This window comes from Sipha flava, unplaced genomic scaffold, assembly GCF_003268045.1.
Source record: "Sipha flava isolate LNK unplaced genomic scaffold, YSA_version1 222_pilon_pilon, whole genome shotgun sequence".
Taxonomy (NCBI): domain Eukaryota; kingdom Metazoa; phylum Arthropoda; class Insecta; order Hemiptera; family Aphididae; genus Sipha; species Sipha flava.
In genome coordinates this window covers 90024-113387 of record NW_020272853.1, presented here as the reverse complement: position 1 = coordinate 113387, position 23364 = coordinate 90024, and the positions used below count along the sequence as shown (strand labels likewise).

At 29.8% G+C, this 23364-nt stretch overlaps 1 protein-coding gene across 1 annotated transcript in view; it reads left to right on the top strand.

The window, feature by feature from the left end:
• Nucleotides 1–725: 725 nt before the first annotated feature.
• LOC112683215 (leucine-rich repeats and immunoglobulin-like domains protein 2) overlaps nt 726–23364 on the top strand; it is a 109689-nt gene continuing 87050 nt past the window's right edge. Inside the window, exon 1 of the mRNA XM_025554127.1 lies at nt 726–1078. The gene's annotated coding sequence lies outside the window, so the exon portion shown is untranslated. The remainder of the gene's footprint in view (nt 1079–23364) is intronic.

Here is a 23364-nt window from a genome sequence, read left to right as displayed (position 1 = left end):
CTACAACCAGCGATGAATTACGTACCTCGGACTCTAGCCAAACATTTTTCCTTTCAGCCTGTAAATCGTTAACGGTAATGTCTACATCCCAAACAGGGCGTCTGGATTCTAGCATTTTATTTGGACGGTGTTCTATGAAATTATAGTTCATTATAGTTCTCGCATAAAGGATCACGACTTTCGGACGAATCCTATGCGAACCGTGGTGTGCTCTTTCGGGCGAGTTACGTTTTGGCTATTGGTTAGGACGGTAGGTGTAACGATAGAGGGACGCAGGGCGTGCTAACAGAACACGATTTAGACGCGATGGGAAACCAGCGATAGAAAACCCTGTTCACTGACGCGTCACGTTCACCCTTGCACCGCATGCACGTCCGACGGCCACTTGCTGCACGTCGTCTCGCAGTGCGCGGAAATTAACTGTGCGCGCGCGTGTGTGCCGCGGTAAATTAGAAAAGCACACACCCGCGCACGAGCGCCGCCACTGCTGCCTACACCGCCTTCGTAGCGCGCGACGTTTCCTGCCCCGCGCCGCCACCGTCGTCCGCCCGCCGGTTGGTTCCGGAAAACCGTGTTCCACCCCGCCACACGTCCACAGAACTTTGCCATGTATTGAACGCGTCCGCGCGACGGTCGCGCACGCGCGCCCCGAACGCGCCCCGAACGCGCCCCGCCAGCGTAGCACGGCTAGCGACGCGACGGCCGCAAGCCCGCGCGTTTCAAAACCGTTCCGGGGAGTGCAACAGGAGGGCCTGCGACGCACCGGAATACGTGCGCACACTCGCACACACCCGCATGTACACGTATATGCACTGGACGAGAAATATTCCGTGATCGTGCGCGCGCGCGCGCGCGCCCGTGTCTCCGGCACCGCTGGTCCCGTGTCTAGTACGTTCGAGTAGTAAACGTAGTAACGGGTCCGACCGCGTCCACCGACCACCTACGACGCCGCCATCGACGACGACGATCCGAGTTCGCTGCCGCCATCCGGTCTGCTGCGCGGCGCCCGAACGACTCGTACCTGTTACGTACGCCCAACGGGGCGCAATAAACGTTCCGTGAACTTTCCACTTCCGCGGTAAGTCTTGCGTACGGTTTTTTTTTCTCGTACCATTTTTTTTTCTCCTTACACGTCCTCCGGGACTTCGCGTTCAACGGAATATGGTTTTTAAATGTTATTGCTCTTTGCTAAATATGTATCGCGTTGAAAAATAAATCCAAATAAAAACGCATGAAACATTGACGACGCTCTAACGAGAAAATCACATCATCTCGTGCGCCACGTGTACTCTCTTGTAATTTATTTATTAGATTAATAAAAGTGCGTTTCGAAAAAATACTAAATGTTGAAGAAGATTTAAATTTTACGGGGGAAAATAACGTGCATATCAATTTTTAAGTTTTTATCAACGATTACAGTAGACGTATCATCGTACATTTTACAATCAATAATAAAAAATCTTATTATTTTCCTCCCTGTCGTATAAGGAGTTCTGGAGAAAATATCAAAAAAAATTATCTCGTTTTAGTAAAATACTATTTTTAAGTTATATATGAAGAATTAAGAACTAATTATATTATTTTAATGTAAAAATGAATAAAATTTTAACTATAGCCGATTGTTAATTTTTGTGTTGTTGAAAAATATATCTCGCATTTAATAAAAATATTATCATATATTTTTACTGTTTTTTTGATACATGCTATAAGCCTGAAAAGAAAAGGATTTTCTGAGATTTTTTTAGTGTGTATTATTGCTGCATTAGAATAGAAAATTGATTTTTATTTAAACGTGCGCGTGACAGATCTTGGCTGACCCCAACTAGCTGGAAGAAAGGCAAAGGAGAAAAAAAAAGAAAAAGAAGTGTGACAGATCCGTAAGGAAAAAGAAATATTACAAATATCAATGCTGATCAAGTTCAAATATATAATCTTAAATGAACTCAATAATTTAAATGGTAAGACGGAACCTGAAATTCAGTATTTTTTAAATATCAAACCAAATTCGAATTGAATCATTTTGTTACCTAAATGTCAAATTAAAATCAAAGTAACTGTTATTTTTTACGATTGTGAAATTAATGGAATAAATAATAATACACTTAGAACTTAAGAAGTTGAAATAAGGTAACTATTTTGCAACAATCAACATGCAAAGTAATATAGTTAAGAAACAATTACTTCGAAATTCATAAAAATAGTTAAAATCAATTAGGTGAGTTACTTTAACAATGGAAGTAAAAAAATTAAAAAAATAAAATAGAGTAGCCTGCTTATTATTTTATTGCGTGTATGGTTTTAAAATTTACATAGCAGTATTATAATTTGATTATTTAAAATATATGTAATATTTATAGTTTAATATACACATTATTTATTATATTAGGTACTTGTTAATTTATTATTAAGAGTGCTTGTATTAAAATAAAATATAAAATTGGATTTTATACTTCAGATATTAATCAAACCTTTAAAAGTCATTTATTTAAATTTAATAGAGTTCTAATGGACTAAAATTGTATAAGTAAAATTACTATTGAATCGAACATCCTTCGACTCTGCTACCGCAAATTTATGGTGGTCCTCCTATTCTTTAACAAGATTCAAATAGTTCTAGCAGAGGAACGACCAAATATTTTGCTATGCTTTCTCCAGACATTATATTGAGAAAATAGAGGTATAACATTAAATGTTACAGCAACTGTCTCGATTTCTTAACTTTTTTAATTATAACTTCTTTAAACTGATACATCAACGAAGTATAATTTTCTAATCTATTTAGTTTTCGATACATGATTAATGAATCTGAATTCAACCCGCAAATACCAAATAAAAGTTAATAACCGTGCTCATATGTATTATAAAATTGTTTTGCGTTTTCCTTGCAATACATTTATATAAAATATTATTTAGATGGGTAAATTTAATGTTTAAACATTACGATGCTCTATGTATTCGACGTGGTAATAATATTTTAATAAACTGCCGTCCATCTAAATTAAGACTTTGCCAACAACAAGGGTAAAATCCGTACAACAATGATAAGATTCCAGAATACTTGGAACTGAGTGTTTGTTTTGTTTTTAGATTAAATAAAATTCAGAGAATTGTCTCGGTAGGTTAAGCTTCCGCTACGGATAAAAGGTTTTTGATATCATGCTGTGCCAGATTGTATTATATAAGTAGGGAGTACTATTGTTTTGTTCTTTTTAAAGATAGTTTGAAAATAAACAATTTGACATTAGAATTTGGAATCTAATTCTCTGGGAACGATGATGATCCATTTATTGACATTTTAATTAAAATTTTCAAGGTTTCGGAACAGAAATAGATTAACAATAGAATTACAATGATTACAAGCATAGGCGACATTAGGGGGTAGAAACGAGGGAGGAGTTGCCCCTTCAGAAAAAATATTGAGGAGGCATACTTATCATTTTGCCCCCTTCATAATTTAAATATTATTTATACAATTTTTAATTTTTATAAAATATTTATACATATATTTGTACAATTATATAAGAAAATTATTCCCCATGTTAAGTCAGATCAATATTATCAGTATACCGGAGCAGACGAAAAGAAATTCGTTTTTCCGTCCCGCAGGGCTCGGCCCGACGCGTAACCCGTGTGCACGGGTACGTATGAGCGGTGCGTATCACGTGCGCGGCGTGTTAATGTAATATACATGCAGGACGGTCGGGTTAAAAATTCATAAACCGTTGAATAATTTATTTGAAACTCGTTTTCGGTTCGATACCGGGAGTCGTGCGCGTCCGGTCGTGTTCGCACCGAACCGCAGCTCGGTTCGGGGTGGTAGGTGGCGAGGGATCCGGCACTTCTCGCTTCCGGACCATCGTTCGCTTTTCGGTGGGGAGCGGGTTGGACAATGGATCCGGTCTCGCGCGTCGGACGGTTCCGCGGGGCCCGGTACCGGTCGGGTCCGGTCGGCGCGCGTGCGTTCGTTAGCGACTCGATGACCCGCTCGGGGGTAGGGGATCGAATTACTCGCGACGTGATGCGAATCTATCGCGCCGCTGGTCGCTGGACCGCGTCGGAGAGTACAGAACGCACGAGCCCGGAGACTAGCAACACCGACGTCTAGACTTACGGTGAGCACGGCGGATTTCCCGGGGCGCGCGGGACCCGACGAAATATCGCCGGTGGCCACGTAGTCGTTCACGACACCCGATGTTGGCGAGAAAAAAATGAAAGAGGTTTTCGATTTTTTTTCTTCTATCGGATTTTATTCTATTACTACAATCATTATCGTTGTTTTTGTTCAGAATCGAAATTGATCACGTGCATAACAATAAATTTTGATGAAATAGTTCATGTTACTCTGTATTATGAAACGTTTCGAGCGTGCGGATAACTCGAGCATACAGACAACTGTAGCTTATGTATATATATATATATATATATATATATATATATATACATATATATATACATGGCTTGGTGATTTATTGTTGGAACAAACACAATAATATTATACTCTCTAATTTCTCGGATTTCAACGCAATGCTTTGGGCGACCGTCGCCGCAGACGACCGAAGACGCGACGCGCGTACACATTATTATATTAAACATGTAATACAATGACAGAGGCACTGAGGGCGGTGAACCTTTTTCGAGTTACGAATCTAAATTCGATTATCACGAGTTTCTTGCGAAACAATTTGTACACTTCAAAAATTACTGCGATTAATAATATGGCATTATGATTATCCGATATGGGGTTTGTTTTAGATTTCAATGTCAATAATGATCCAAGTGATAATAAGATGGACATTTTAAAAATTTTAATTTTTCAAATATTTCTACGTATTTTGATTCCAAGTTAAATTTCTTTACAAACATTTATACTTAGGTATTAAAACGTTGTGAAAAAATCTAAGACAGCTTATTATTAGGGAATGGATTTAAATGCTCTAAAAAACAGGAAAAATGCCTTAAAAAATACGATTTAATGCCTTAAAAAAATGCTTTAACATCAAAAATGCACTAAAAAAATGCCCTGAAAAATTTTAAAAATGGGTTTATATTCAATAAAAACAAAATTTTGAATTTAAAACTTATAAAAAAACACATAATTATGAAAAATCTAATAAAAAATAAAAAAATATTTAAATACAATACAACCTTAATTAATTAACTTTCAATTATCTTGATATATGTCATACTATCTTCTTTTTACCCTTAAAAATAAAAAAATTAATAGGTATACCATTTAGATAGGCATATTCGTTATACTTTTACCTTTTGTTTCATAGCATTGTACTCGTATAATCAGGTGCTGCTTAATATTATCAAACAGAAATTTTCGACGGTTATCGGCCAGTATTGTTTTATATCTCGAGAAACTTCGTTCCACGTCAACTGACGTCATAGGTGCAAACTTCATATGAGCCATATCATCAGCAGTTAGTTTTTCAGATATTGTACTATTTCGAGATGTTGCTTTTCCTTCCAAAATATTTGAAATTTGTGTCTACACGTGTCAACAATAATTTCGTAATTTCGTAACATTATTATTAAGGTATTTTAATTTTTTTTAGAAAGAATGTGGAAAAAATGTTGAAAAAATGACTTAAAAACCACAAAATGCACTAAAAATTTCAAAAAATGCTCTAAAAATGCATTTAAGTCTTAAAAATGCAAAAAAATGCAAAATAAAAGTTACATTTTTTAATTCTTTGATGTATGAAATGAACTGTTTGCTTGGAAACCAATGTTTTCGGACATTCAGAAAAAAATGCAATTTGCATTCAAATCCGTTCCTTACTTATTATAAAGGCAATTTTAACTGTAGTTAAAAAAGTACTTAAATTGGTTAAAAACTGACAAATACGTGCATTTTAAAGTTTTAAGTCAACAACTAATCAATATTTTGCTGTGATATACTACAAATTCATTATATTGGTACAAGACATTTTTTGACATGATTATACAGATGATTATATCTAGTTAAAATGTACCATGTACCATATTATAATAAACATTGTGATGGCTTAATGTTGGATTCACTGGGATTAGCGCCCGTTGACGACCGCCAAAACGGATGAAAGATTACCAAATAGGTACCGAGACCTATTTAGTGGCCTAAATACTTGAATTTTGTAACTTATAATAATAATAAAAAATTGAATAAAAAAAAAAAAGAAATAAAAAAGTATTATTGTGAGAAAAAGAAAAATACGTATTAATATAAGTTGGTGCGGAGAAAACTTGACGGGCATAAAACTGCAACAGGAAATTCATAAAAAAAACAAGATAAGACAAAAATATCTAAAATGTGTATACTCATATTTATATTCATATATATGGACATTTATCCGTGATGATTGCTTTTCTTTTTTTAAATAATAATTATATTAATAATAGTAACGTCGGATTTACACGACGCGAATCTGATGGGCTAGTCAAGATTCGACATGTTTCGTCCCGTCTGAACTTGCTTCGGGTAATAAGCGAGTCAAGTGAGAATGCCTTGTGGCGAGCGGAAGGTTTGTCGGTACTTGGATGCGCATCAAAAGAGATTCGCACATTTGTTTCGCGTCGTGTGACTTGCCTCGCCATGAATCAAAATCAATGTATTGTTGCCTCACATAAACTGTGGTTCGTCCTGAATCACATTAATTCGTGCATAGATGCGTATCGTGTAAAAATGTAGGTAAATTAGATGCCTCGCGAATCTTAACTAGCGCATCAAATTCGCGTCTTGTAAACCCGGCTTAATACATTCTTTATACGGAATACCGATCAGTAAATAGATTATCATCACTTTTGCCTTTGGTGTCTCGTCACCTTCATCAGATTATCTGTTTATGATCTCTCGCCACGGGACTTCATTGTGATATACTCCACTCTTTGGCTTGACATTTTCGTATACATTTAAAAAGCATTGATTTTTTTGGAAAAGTGGTGCCCGTTTATGGTACCGTTAACTTTAAAGGTTTGGCATTCTTTGTAATTTGCAGTGTGATTACCACCGCAGTTTGCACATTTTGTGGGTTACCCCGTTTTTTTTTTTGCATTCGTTATTTAATACTTATTTACCCTTAAATGTCAATAATCTTCTAGGTAGATTATCACATGATATAACGATACTTGCTAGCAGCATAATATGTTCAAAACCACTTATCTGTGCTAAAAACTTGGTTTCACAACTGGAAAATACAAACCAAATCTACCAAAGTCCTCTCAAATTATCTTCACTTTACGCTCTTTGAAATGCTTCCCAACTTTTATTGACAATGTACGAATTCCATTTTTTAAATGCTCCAAATGTAAACTAACAATAAACAAATTTAACAATAAAAAACCGAGTGTAAAGCTCTAAAATAGAGACTTCACCTTCTTGGACCTTTACTTCGCTCTATGCCTTCTTTTCAAACTAAAATAATAAACAACATGGCTCTCCTAAGACCTATATTGTACTAGGGTATTCAACTTTGAGGCTCAGCCAAACCACTCCACACTAGAACAATTCAGGTACTCGTATTTCAGTATATATGCTTATGCTTATGCTTAATATCAGAGATTCTCTGGTATATTACTAATGACTCACTACACAAAGACATTTGCACTTTAACTTTATATAAACTTGCTACGTTAACCTATAAAAAGACACATATAACTTTCATTACTTACTCATATCCTAATATCAATCATCTTACATCCATCCAGGTCCCTTAAAAGGAGCTGGTGTAGGAACCTACTCTCACTTTATATATTTTCCATGGGCTATTATCAATGGGCGAATTTCTATTCTCGTCATTCAAAAATCATCGAATTAACTCATTGTATAACATATAAATATAGATTGTAAGTAAGAAAAATGTTTGTTCAATAAAAAACAATTAAATATCGGTAAATAATAACTAATTTGATGATCAATTTTACAAGGGTCATATAAAAAAATCAGAAAAAATGTTTTTGTAGTTCATTCAAATTTAAAATAAAAGTACTATGTAGCATTTATATACAGTAGTATACTACTACGTAGCATTACGTAGATAAACATTTTAAAAATGATTATGGTAATAAATACTAAAAATATTTTTCATTAAGAAAAATAAATAAAATATAAAGATTCATAACATTTTTTTTCGGTAAAAAGAAATCGTATAGAAATCAAAAATAATACTTGACAATGATAAAAAAGTCGCCTTAAATTTTTTTATTTATAATGAAAAAATAGTTAACGAAATATTACTACTGCCACCGTGTGAGCTCTAATAACGTATAATGTATACGATATAAATATTTTATAGAAGGAAAAAAATGATTTATTTCCTTAAATAAAATAAACGATAATACGATAACGTTATAAAATCTGACTTATTATTGAGTTAAACATTAAAATCAAGGTATTGTGATTTGAACTTATTTTATCAATAAATGTGGGTACATCAAGTAATTTACGAGTAGCTTATTAATACATTTAAATTTAAGGCTATTATTTTCTGAGAATTGTGCTATTGATTTTATTATACTTCAAACATTATTTATCGTGAAATGTATTTGATTCGGTTGAATGATCATATATGAAACTATGTATAAAGTGTCTTCTTTTATGTGTGTACACTAAATTTAACATTACACAATTCTTACGGATTGTATATGCACACAACTGATTTTTTATTATAAGGAGTTTTGTAGTATAACTAAAATATTATTAAATTTTTTTTCTTTTGTTTTTTTTTTTTTTAGTATAACTCAAATATTATTAAATAGGATTATCTAATCTGTACCTTTATTATACCTTATATTCAAAGGGCTCAAGCCCTTTAAATTAATCAATAAATAAATAAAAGCATAATTTTTTTCACTAAAATACAAATAGTGAGATAAAAATATTTATATAGATAAAATTTTCTTTAAAATTGGATTGTAAACATAATTATGGATATTATTGGTAAGATGTTAATGATTTTTATATTAATTAAATTTAAGCTTAAAAATATGAAACGGCGCGATAAATAGGCAATTTTAGTGCATTCATGCATAGGTTTCATATTATTTCATAATTCGTAGAATAAAAAAAAAATTATTAAAAAATAAATAATAAATAATATAATAGAACATCATAATTATAAGTAATTTTCAAATTATTTTTAATTATTATACATTAATTACAAAGAATGGTTAACTCGTTTTAATTGCATTATAATTATTTGTGCATAATGTTCTACTACTTTTTAAACAGGTCCAACTTTTTTTAAGACTTGTCGTTAATTTGTCAGTTAATAATGAAAAAAATACATTGAAATTTGTGTTCTAATTAAAGTAATCTTAAGTTATGAGTAAATTAAGTATATATCTGCGATAGTCTTGAGTTTTTTGTTTTATGTTTTAGTCTAAACATTAAATCAATAGTAAGCCCTCGAGACAAATAAAATTATTTTATTTTCCGTAGAAATCATTTTTCTTTATTCTTATTTAGCATATCTTACGTCAATCTATAAATAATTAGATAAACATTTTACCGAATCTAATTTTCTTTATAGACAAATATTTCATAATGTCTAGGATAATAATAATGATGGTAATAATAATATTACAATTTATAGAATATCTTTAGTTTTTTAATACGTCTCGGTGGCCACACAATGACTTAATAAACACGAAATGAAGAATGAACTCAGTTCATCGAGGGTAAAGAAAAAGAGTAGGGGAATTAGATCAAGTCATTTGTCGTGATGGCTGAACCCTAGGGTGACATAAATCTTGGACCAAGACACTACATTTTCCCTGAAGCTAAAACATTTATTGTAAAGAGAGAAGAGGGAATTCTCAAAAACTATATATTTAACGTAGTTAAATGAAAGGAAAATTGTAAGCTCATCATATAGTATTAAAGAAGTCTAACAGAATATTATATTTAATGATATACAAGGTGGGGCAAATCAAACAGTGCAGTTTTGAAAGTTTGGTACTTTCCGTGTAGTGGAGATAGTGCGATTATGATGGTTTCATTTCGTCGGGAGGGCCATGTCATAATTTGTCATTACCATGGTTTGGTCTGGTGAAAAACGGGGCTTCGCCGTCCGTACGTTTTTTTGAAAATGGTCGATATTTCATCGCAACTCAATGAAATAATTAAAATGTTAATCAGCAAGCTTTCCGGCTGCAGTTTAACCTTGCGTGTCATGATACCGTCCCTCGCCATAATGTAAACGCGAATTGGGTGCGTACATTTGAAGAAACTGATTCTACACTAAAATCTAGGGGTTCAGAAAGACCCAAAACGACAAGAACACCCGAAAATTTAATGAGAGTGAGAGAAGCTATTGTGCAGTCGCAATGCGTTCTGCTCGGAAGCATTAAATTGCATTGGGCATTTCAAACCGCTCAGTAAGGAGGATTTTATATCAAGACTTATTCTTCTACCCCTACAAGATTATGATTGTCTAAGAGTGGAGTCTGATCGAGTTTCAATGACAAAACTGCGACAGATGTTCTCTATGCACCTCGTCTTTCTGAGGGATGATGTGGGATAGCCCGCGCGCTCACCGGACTTGAGCATTTGTGATTTTTTTCTTATGGGGTTATCTGAAGGAAAAGGTTTTTAAACATCGGACTTATACCTTGGAAGAACTCAAAGAGTAAATGAGAGAGGAAATTGGCGCTATATCAGTCGAAATGTGTCAAAATACGACATAAAACTTCAGAAATCTCATTCATCAATGTATTGCTGTTGACGACAATCATCCATCTGATGTCATTTTTAAAACTTGATACATAAAACGGCATGATGTATTGAATAAAATTAAATGAATATAATTTCTGTAAGTTGCGCAGTTTTTTTTAATAGCTTTTCAAAACTGCACTATCTGTTTCGCCCCACCCTGTATTATTAATATATATTACATAATATATTGTATTTACTAATTTTTGAAAAACAAATGACACGAATCATATTTGTTATATTTCGTACATATATGTGAATATCATATTGTATTAAATTATTACTCTTTATCTGATCTTAATTAATATTATTACAAATAAAATTAAAAAAAAAAAAAAAAAAAAATAAGATAGAAACATCTAAATCGTGTCTAGACACTAATTTAAGAAAACTGGTTACATCATTCTACGAAGATACTAACTTATATAAAATGTAAGTTAAAAAATAAATTTAATATTTCTGATAGAAACTGGTTTGATATAATTGTATATTATAGTTTATGTTATGTCTAATCAATAGTCATATATTTAAAACCATAACATTTTCAGTATCTATACATTTTTTTTGAACCTTAGTCATTAAGTGAAACAAGGATCAAGATCATTCAATTATTAACAAACAAAGGCACTCAAGTAAACTATTTATGAAATTCATATTATAGATTTTTAATAGAAACATTATGATGAATAACTTTTCTTAAATAAAATTTTTGTTAGCTAATTTTTAATGCGAAAATATTTATATGTTCCTTAAGTAATACATATATTTTTCTCATAAAAAAAATGTTGATAGAATTACAAAATCATTATTAAATAAAAAAATATTAAGTCATAACATAAAAAGGTATATATAAAGTACAAAAGTAAAAACATAAAGATACAAACATAAACATATAAAAACATATAAACATAAATATCAAATTTTACCATCACCTGTAAAATTATTGTATTTTCATTACATATACGTACATTCTGATAACTTAATATTATAAATAACAAAAATGTAACTTTTTTTCGTAAAATTTTGATTATATAAATTCGATAGTAATAAAAAGTATTAAAATTGAATATTTTAAATTTTTACAAAATTTGATAAGAATTGAAAAAAAAACTCATGAAAGCCAGCATTATTCTTGTAGTTATAGTTGAGAAAAGTTTTAATTTTGAAACATAGGACATAATTTATATCAAATATTTTTTTCTGGTTAGTTAAAAAAATATATTTATCAGTAATTTGCAAAAAAATGGTGTAAGTGGTGAAAAATTAAATTTTCACGAAATCGAATATTTCAAAGGATTCCAAATTTACTGTAGAAGTTAATTTATTGTTTTTTTTAAATATATTAATCGTGGAATTTTATGTTATAAATTGAGGTTACTTATTTTTTATTTTTTACTTATAAAAGTGATAAGTTGAAGTCTTTTCATCAGAAAAAAAAAATTGAATTTTGTATTATGAACCTTCGTGCTCCTATCTTTTTATTTAATTAATCATAGTTAGAGTTTTTGGTATACTTTTAATCAGCATATTCTATTTTTCTTTAGGCATGACTCTGAATTTGAATAAATTTTTCTCTTTTTCTTTCTAATTGTTAATATTTGCTATAATGTTTGAATTAAAACTGTTAGTGGGCTTTGCCCGTTTGAATTAATAAATAAAAAAAAATAAAATAAAAATAAAAAATTAAATTATTAATAATTTGATTTTAATTCTAATTGCATGCCTCTAATATGAATCTTATAAAATATTTTAAATTGTACCTTCTTCTGAAAATTATTACCACGTCATTACTGTTGCATTTTTGAACTGATTGTAACTAAAGGTAATAATGTGACGGGTATTAGAATACACGGATACACAGATCTCGGACACGCGGGCAAAATAACATATTAAATTAATTAATACTCGTGTATATACATATATTTAATATCCATTGAATGCGAGATGATAAATATGTTTAAAATATTTCCGATAAAATTTGTCGATGCGGAACGAATAAAATATAGTGGACATTGTTTTTACAAACGCAATAAGTAAAGATCGAGTTTAGCGATCAAAATGATTCTGTACAATTAGTTAATGCATGTATATTTTGTGGGTTCAAATTTTGCACGGCTAACTGGTAACGGAGCCGCTATGCAGAAGATCACACGTTATCGGCGATTCATTAGGAACACATGAATTGGAAATTCGCGCAGCAAAAATATATCGGTTAAATCCGACCACTGATGAATTTTCGTCAAAAAGTAATGGTTAAAAAATAAACATCTCATTAAATTGATATCACTCATGAGAAAATAACAATAATATTTTATTATAATTACCATAGAAATATTATGATATATTATCACAGACCAAAGACCAATGGAATTGATGACGTGGTCATCATCGGGTCAGTCGTTGATGAACGATTACGATGGTGTTGAGAATTTTTAAAACATTCGAAAATAAAAATCACAAGCAAACTCATACGTAAACAATACACGTTGCGCAGACGATAGTGATTTCTTTATGTAAATTTAATGAATACAAGAGTGGGATAAAATGTACAAGAAATTAGTTTACGACGAAATACGATATTATGCTGTATATATATTTATTTTCCATATACAGCAGTAACGCCATCGACTGCGAGCACTTTAAATTTATAAGTGACATATCACTCACGTGAAGAACGTGTAGTACTGTACGTGAAATTACAGATCCTTTCTAAAAACCATTTCAACTAGACGATAAAGATTCCCATCGACGTTTACGCATCGATAAAGGGACGCAAGGGTTGAAGTTTAACAATATGGTTGGTGCACTTTATAGTAATAATTGTAATAACGTGCGTTGCACTTGGTTGAATCTCAACTCATCATTCGAAGGCACAAATCATGTAATCATTATTCGTATAATGCCAGAGAAACTGAAAAATCAATCGAATATAGACGAAAGAACACGTTTTACGCCGACAAAGTTCGTCCTATTCGTTTTTCAACTGTACCGAAATGAATTATCAAATAATTTTATTAAAGATACATACCGTACTAACCTAACTGCAAGACATTTTTTTTGTATATTTATCGGTTAAGTTGATTGTACTACGTGACATTGATAAGTATACGATTTTTATAAAAAAAATAATACATTATGAAGTATCAATTCGTTGAACGATATTGTTTTATAGAAAAGTCTATCAGAGATGGTTCAATCGCAATAATACGGGTAGTTGCTGAAAATATAGCAGTAGTAAATTTACGTCACGTAAGATAAAAACCCGTCAATAAATATAGGTATTTTAATAACAAAAATAATTTGAAAAAATACTATTATTCTTCCGGGACAATTACTATTTAGTAATTGTATTTTTTATATTTGTACGAATATTGTTTTTGTGCATTTAATCAGGTATATGATATACATTTTTTTTTTTTTTTGTAAAGACTGATTTTTACATACAATATCGGTAGAAGATAAGCAGCTCGAAGTTCGATGTACGTGATGTGCATATTTGCCATGAGTAGTTTAACGGTCGGTTTATCTGTGAATAAATCGACTACTATTTCTCTAACACTTTGACGTCTTAATCGAACCCTTTGTTACACAAAAAAATATGAGTTTAGACTCTAGGTTGAATGGAATATTTTTCTTTTCTCAAACAATGGTATCCATATAAAATTAACTTTATAGCTATTTTATAGCTTGTCAGACATTTTTAAACGAATTGTTGCACAGTTCGATATTATGTCAAGGTACTAGGAAATAAAGTCTCCAAATAAATGCAAATTGCTGATCTGAAAAAATGCACATATTATTATATGGCCCCATAGTAAAAAAAATAAAATTACTTGTTGAATGGTCTGTATGAATTTGATGATCACTAAAACTATATTCTTCATTTATAATTTTCATCTATCAAGGTCCTTTCACCAAAGAGCATATAAGTATATTAAATCATCAAGTTTTAGTCAGAAACAGTTAGAAAATTATCATATCAATTACGAGTCTGAATGTTTTTTTGAATTTATTATTATGTCTACTCGACTTTTACGACGTATCTTCAGTCATATTTACGATACGTATCTTGTACTTGTTTTTTCACCAGGAAAAATGTCTCAATCTCGATGATTATATGACCGGAAAATATTTAAAAAAAAAATCTATGTTCATTATGTATAAATAATATTATGTAAAGTATTTATGAACACAATCGGTCAGTATGTTTATTCTATAAGTTTGTTCTGTTATAACACTAGCGTCATCGCCGGGTGAATTTCAAAGCATAGTATTTTACGTGTTATAATTTAATAAAGAAACTTCTTTAAGAAAATGGCAGTGCTTAAACTTATATAGACTTACAAATGGTTCAATATAACGCAATTGTCTACTTTTTTTTATGACATTATAAAAACTATTAAATTTCCTTTTAAGTATATATTCAGATAAGAAACACTACAATTCACAAAATAATACTTTAAAGTTTACTCCATGAGTTTTAGCATAAAACACTAACTTAAAAAATGTTTCGATTTTTAAGTATCTAACTTTAATAATAATATAACAATAACAATATACATTTTAGCCTTAAAAACAAAAAATAATAATTATTCCTTTAACGATTATATAAGTTATTTACGGGTCAATTACCTCTGGAGTACAAATAGAGTACTCTGTAGTATAAATATATTAGAAGTTCATAATTAACAAAAGTAAATAGTCATTCGTAAACGTTTAATTGTAGCAACTTCACAGTTAATCAATAAATTCATAATAATTAAACTATATTATATTTATTAAAATGTAGACAAAAGTTGTACTATTTATTTAATCAAACATGAAAATGCGCATAAGCATATTGAATAATTAAACTATATTAATTAGTTGAATAAAATTACAGTAAATGTTTTAGGTAGATATATATTTATATTATTGTTATGATAGTTATTACAGTTGGGTAATACAAATAAATAATATAATCATAACGTCTCCTTATACATCTGTGAGTGTGCTTAAGGAGAGAGTAACTAGAGGATACGAAAATTTGATGATTAGTGATTACAAAATTATTATATTTTTTTTGTAAAATTATTAATACAATTAATAAAAAAGTGAAAAGAATAATAATAAAACAATAAAAAAAAAATGTTGATGAAAAGAAAAAGTAATAATAATATTATGTGATCACCAATAGGGGGATTTATTGATTCCGCCGAAATTACATGCTTAGGAAAAAGGTTTATATTGATTCTGCCGGCTACTGTTTATAATATCTACCCATCAATTCCGCCGGACACTGTTCATCCCCCCCCCAATTATATAATTATATAATTCACAATGAAAATGCATAATCTAATTAATATTTATATGTGAATATATTGTAAAATGTATAATCTAAATTTTAAATGTAAAATAAATTGTAATTAAGATCCTAATACAAATGTGCGAGTGTGTGACACTTTATACACGTGGAGCGATTTCGTTAACTAGATCGATACTGTCGATACTGATTAGCAACTATGCGAGAAGTAACAAGGAGAGTCCACATTTTAACAAGCGGAACCAACATAAATATACTATTATAGTCTTATAGATATTAAGATAATATATTATATTTTATCTTAAAGATCAGATTTCGGTTAGCATTTCCAAGTTCACTTATTAACTGTGTAACACAGTCTGTGTCCAAATATTATCAAAAGTAGTTATACACTTTAATTTTGAACTATACAACTATAATTATTTTATACAATTAACAGTATATTCACAAATACATATTAATTAAATAGTAATATAATTTATAGTTATACATTATATTGTCTAAATTATGTATACTTTCTATTTAGAAAGTATATTTAGACTATACATTTTAAAATACATGTACAATGGGGAAGGAAGGGGGGGGTGAACAGAAATCGATGTGTAGATATTATAAACAGTAGCCGGCGGAGTCGATATGTAGATATTATAAACGGTAGCCGGCGGAGTCGATATAAAATCGGCGGAATCGATACACTCTCACCAATAGCGACGAAAGTATTATATTGATAATTATAGTACATAGTAACATATATAAAAAAATATAATTAATAAGCATTGAGTGACTAATTGATAACATAATGGAATGTATTAGGTTTAATAATTTTTTAGCACTTTTGGATTATTTAAAGAAATAAAAATTTACTAAGATCTACTCATTGGTATCAAATACAATCTCATAAGATTTAATCAGTACCGAAAGGGTCATTTGATTTTAATTTTAATAGATAAACACCGAGTTAAAGATATTGTTTGCAAAATTGTTACATAAACGAGGTCTGATAGGATCTTTTTACTTCAAACTATTACCAAACATAAGTATTCGTATAAAGTAAAAATGATAGAACAAATAATTTAAATACATTTAAGAAATCAGTTATAATTTATTCATAAAAGAATAAATTAAATGTTAGTTGATTACTTTTATTTTATAATTTGAATTGACATAGAATTAATTTAATTAGCAGTAAATATTTCATTAAAATATTATTTTCGTTTTACGTATTATTATCAAATTATGTAAAATATGAAGACGTATTTTGAGGAATCGTTGAAAAAAATTTAAATTGAATTTTTTCATAACAATGTTGAACAGTTATACTTCATATAAAACAGTAACTTGAAAATAAGTGATGAACAAGTATTAGTAGATATAACATAAGTACTTTTGCTATTCGGTCTCGAAAACATTTTGCATTTTAATCCATACATTTATTACAATATGTAAAGCTTTAATAACGAATTAAACTCGTTAATTTACAATCTTCTTTTTTGACGCGGTATTTTGGGGAATATATATAAGTTACAATATTATAATCATCATCCCGTGGAGACACATTTGTTTAATTTACGAATGTTAAAAAAAACGCAAATCCTCTTCAGGGTCCAATATCAGTTTTACTGATCAAAACAACGCCTTTGTTGTCGTGTCAGTCGTTCAGAGTGTATATATATAATAATAATAACGAATACCAAGGGATGCCTGAAGTAAAAGAAAAAAAAAATTTAATATATTCATCGACAAGTTTCTTGATAAATATTTACGAAGACACTATAAAAAAAAAAAAAAGGAAAAAACCTAGCACGATCATCGTAAGACTACTATAGATTAGAAGGTTGTGGAAAGTTTCAGATCAGTTTTTCTTTTTCTTTTTTATTTATTTATTAATTTTTTTTTTTATTACTCTAAGTTTTCTATATATGTATAATGCATTCACGGTAAAAGCACTCTCAAGGAATATTCCCGAAGGATGGTTTAGGCTCACCGGCTTTCCGAACAACGGCCATTGTTCCTATTGTGATTAAGCGCTCGCATTGCACCAAGACAGCCTATAATAATACACGTTTTATGTATACATTATACAATATACTGTATGTATATTATATAAACATGTACACTGCATTCATATTTATGCATAGTATGATAATGCTTATTTATTTTATTCAGTCTTATAGCAAAATAACTACACCAACATAATAATGATAACAATTATAAAAACTAACATTATTATTATTGTATATGAAAATTATTTTAAATACTCTGTCACGCAAAAAGTCGAAAGTCGAGCTTCCCAAAACTTCCTCCACCGTCACGCCGCTAGACGTTGTGATATTAAGTATACATAGTATACATAGTATGGTTAATACCTCCGACGAGCTTTTCCGTATATGCATATTATATGTGTACCTCGGATTTCAGTACCAGTTTTCATTAGATATAAAATTTAAAGGGACCGCATATTGTCATGCCTTGGATAAAAGGATTATATGACTATTTTATGCAAAGTTAATGTAAATATTATAATTTTTGTTTTTATTTTTTTCTCCACTTTTTTCTTTGTACGATTAAAATTTTTTTTCATTAATATCAACGAATCAACGCGGACCACACTATACCGTTGTTGCGATTTTGGTCAGGCGTTAAAAATGAGTTGGTGCGCGCAAAAGTTATATAATAAAAGTAAAACGTGTTACCCCCCGAGTTAGAAGCGTGTATGGTACATTTTTTTTTTATATATATTTATTAAAGTTATTAATACCACCATTGTTATTTTTATGTTAAATGTAATATAGGAAAACATGACGATTAAATAGTTTTGTGATGCAAATGTTTGTAACCATGATTTAACAAATTTCATTAGAGAATACTTAAATACACGAATGATAAAGTCCTAATGAAAAATTATACCAAATTTATAATAAAACATCACACGATTCTAGTCGAATTTTATTGTTGATAATACTATTACAACCATTGCCTGTATGCAATTCAATAAAGTAATGTTTCGCTGATTCGGATTAGAAGGGACCAGACTTTATTCAGATTATAAAAAATCCAAATTAAAAGGAATGATTTTTGTCTTTATAAATATTTGTTTTTTTTTTTAAAAAAATAACACCTTATTTATAAAAATTCAAAATGTTTACGTTAAATGGTCTACACGAATACACAATCATTATAAAATAAAACAACGAATGAATGAATTAACTGAAATAAGAAGCGATAATAATATCACAAATGTAATCGAAACGATATTTATAATCTTGCTATAAATATATATGTACATACATATGAACCTATGATATATATATATATATATATATCTATATTATATATATATATATATATCATATTTTTTATTTATATTTATGTATCAATAATATAATATACGTCTTATAATAAATAACAATCGACATTGACATAAATCATTTTTATATAATATTTATGTGTATGTACATATATATATATAAAGGTACTTAAGTACGAAATATAAATTGTCCGAACTATCCAGATGCCCGGACTAGCGATGACCGGATCAGCAAGACCCTACAGTAAAACTTATTCACTCACTGATCAGCATACAGCTAAGACTACCATACTGATTGATATCGGTGTAATAAGAAAGGATTTTTCGAAAATCGCATTTTTAAGGGTCGAATCCGTTTTTTATTCTGAGGTGAAAATTTTAATTTTTTGACTTTTTAATTACCAAGGAAATATTTTATTTTGTTTTACGTATTGATTTTTTAATAATTATCAAGTGAGGTTTAATGTAATTTAATATCATATAAACAAATATAAATAAATATCGTCAGAATATACGAGTAGTAATTGTTCTTATTTAAATTAGTTATATATTACTAACATTAGATTGGATAATTCATCCAATTTACATATACATGTGCATGTATAGATGTATGTATACTGTGAAATCATGATAAATAAGCCGAAGTAAAATATTCATAATTTATTAACGAGAATACGCCGCGATATCTTGTTGAAACGATTTTAATCGGTGCACTACTATGTTCGTAGTATTAATCATATGAATTACTAAAGAATTATCTTAATAAGAATTATCTTATTAAGAATTATCTTAGAATATAAACATATAATATATATATATATATATATATGTATAATAATATAACATGTTATAGAAATACGGAGTATAAATGTCAAGTAAGTTTTTTATTGCAGATTATTGTTTTTATCGAATAAATTAATAACGTATATTTTACGTCAATGGTAAGTGCTATTAAAACTACCGTATTCAATCGAGAGAAATGTACATGAAATGAAATTGGTAAAATAATGCAATGAGTGTTATATGCTTATATATTATATGTACAGGTAATAATCGCAAATATTTTATGCAATTATATTAATGCGATACGTGCGGTCAGTTGAAGTCGATAATCACGTCGGTGGCAGTAGTTAGGGTGCTTTAATAATTATTATTAAATATTTAAACATTAGTTATCTACAGAAATTTATAATTATTATACTTTTCTTCTTCTTTCTCTATATTACGAGTACTAATCTTTCTCTTTTTTTCTTTGAAAATGTCTTATACAATATTTCTCCGCTATATTTATTGTTTTTGTTCCGTGTGTCTAAACCATTAGGCAAAACACTGCTGAAAATACAATAAATACACTAAGTAGGTCCACATCTTAAATATAATTTTCTGTTTCATCTCTATGTGCATTTTTTAATATAATGTGTTACTAATTTAATTGTACTAACAAAAGTGCCTCTTTTTCGTTCGTACGTTCGCTTTACACTAGTCTCCAGAGCACTACAACTTCGAAGAGTGTTGATGTTTTCTGAAGGTTTACGTCGTGTTCAAACACTCGTATCACAAATATGATAAAACAATGACTGCCAGAAGTTAATAACGATAATATTCGTCGTCAAACGACAATAAGCCATCAACAACCACGAAATTTATATTTCTAAGATTCTGATCGTAATAACTGGATGCCATATACTTTTTATATAATAAAACTGTCAGTTAAATTTGTCACGTCCCTTTTTTGTAGATGACTGGACTATTTATGCGATTGGATTTTATTATGTTCTCTCACTTTGTCTTCCCTTTTTTTCTCTATAAAAAATATTTTTTTAGTCCTTCTTGTTATCAAACACATGTATAAATTAATCTGAAAATATATTTTTATTTTGTTATTCCCAATTGTCCTTTGCGTGATGATAACCATAATTTGACAAGATTTACAGATTATATTGATAACAATGGATAATAAGGATGTTTGTCTTTTCTCCCTCTTCAATTATTTAAAAAAGAAATTATTTATTAGGTTTTTACTTTTTCTTAAATAATAAATTTTAACTATTTTCAATGGTTTTATTCCCCAACAACAATAAAATAATCTAGAGAGTTAATTCGTCGAAAACTTATAATCACACTCATTTATGTATTTTAAAAGTATGTCTTGGTAAATAGTTTTGGGATTCAAACATATAGGTTTGAGTATTTTAAATTGTATGATTTGTAACATTCAAAATGCTTGTTTTCAACATACTTTCTTTGGTACAAGTAATTTAAGTTATAATAACTTTCAATATCGTCAGAAGCAAAATATGGCTTTTTTTCGGTGTAAAATATTTTTTAATACTATCGAACGTGCAAATATCGAAGCTTTTTTTATTTTGTTTGTTTTATGTTGAAATGAAAAAAGTCTCGATTATTTCCATATAAATTTATCCCGTTGATTTAAGCAACTCTAAACTTTAGATGCTTTTAAATATCTAAAACTTTTGGTTCAATATATTCAAATCGTAATTCAGAGAACGATTTTCTTTCTGAGAATTCAAAAACCAAAATAATATAAGTGTTCACGCCGAAATCGCGGTGGTTGCGTAATAATACTTGCCGCCGCGATTTTATAATTATACCTTATCATATCACCACCGGCCATCCATCAATACACACACACACACACACACACACACACACATATATATTATAAGTCAATTATTGCTATCTGTCTATCGTCGTCCGGAACCGTGAATTATGTATCCATAAAAGCCCGTGTTTATGTATATTATTGTAATATTTGTGTGTGTGATTTTATATCTTTGTTGTCTTGGGCGTTCAGTCGTCAAGAGTGTGTGCACGAATTGCTATTTTGTGTTATTTTTTTTATTATTGATACGAATTACCAGAATTGTATTTTTTATTGTTATTATTCTATTTTTAGTATTTGCGCTAATCGCAATTTACTATTATTAATTTTACGTACGCTAATCACCTTAATTGTTACTAAAATTATTATTATTTGTGGGCACGAAACACTACTTTTTTTTTATTATTTTATTATTTTTGTACCAATTATTTTATATAGATTTAGGTACAGGTGTGCAGTTGGCCAGTCTACACACCACCAAACTGTGAGTTTTTTTTTGTTAATATTTATAATTATAATTATTAACTTATTCATTATTATTGTGTTGTTGTACTCTAAGACCACATAATATTTTTTACTTATTTCTTATTACACTTATTACAATATTTTAGCTGTTGAGCCAGAAGGGCCATAGCTCTATCATTAAGTGTTATTAGTTATGCCAAATAGGCAATTAATTATATATATATATATATATATATATTTAAGGTATTTTTATGAATTATTTATTTTTTAATTTATAATATACAGCAACGTAGTTACCATTTTATACCATATTACATTTATTTTAGTTACTTCTCTTCTAGTTTTAAGCACACACCAAACACATACATACATACACACATAACACACAATATCATAACATAGCTCACTAGTATTTGCGAGGCGAACCCGAATATTACTAGTTGAGCTATCACACCACTACACACCAAAACAATTGGCTGGTCGGTCGTGCGCGACACGCGCAAGTCGGTGTCCGGGAGTGCGGCATAGTATTTGTTGCAACCACCCTAAACAATAAGGTTAACATTTGAATTCCGAAATAAGTTGCAGTTTTTTCCAATACATACATTGATGTTAAAAATATGACTGTTACAATTATATTTACATATGTACATTGATGCTCAGGAAATTTTTATACATTCAAAATTAATTAATACTAAAACAATGCATGTGTATATTCAATATTATAATACCTATAAATAAATGTGTATCATCTCTATGAGAAAAATAATTTTTAAAATTTAAAATTAAAATTTTGACATTTCGAAAACACTATCACTTGGAAAAATAATAATACAGTTGCCCTGTATAACAATTTGTACAAGGTACATGTTGTGCAAGGTAGAAGATCTACCATTCGTGTGTTATAGATATATATATATATATATACATCATGTATACTATATAGGTTTACGGTTACAAATTAATTTGCA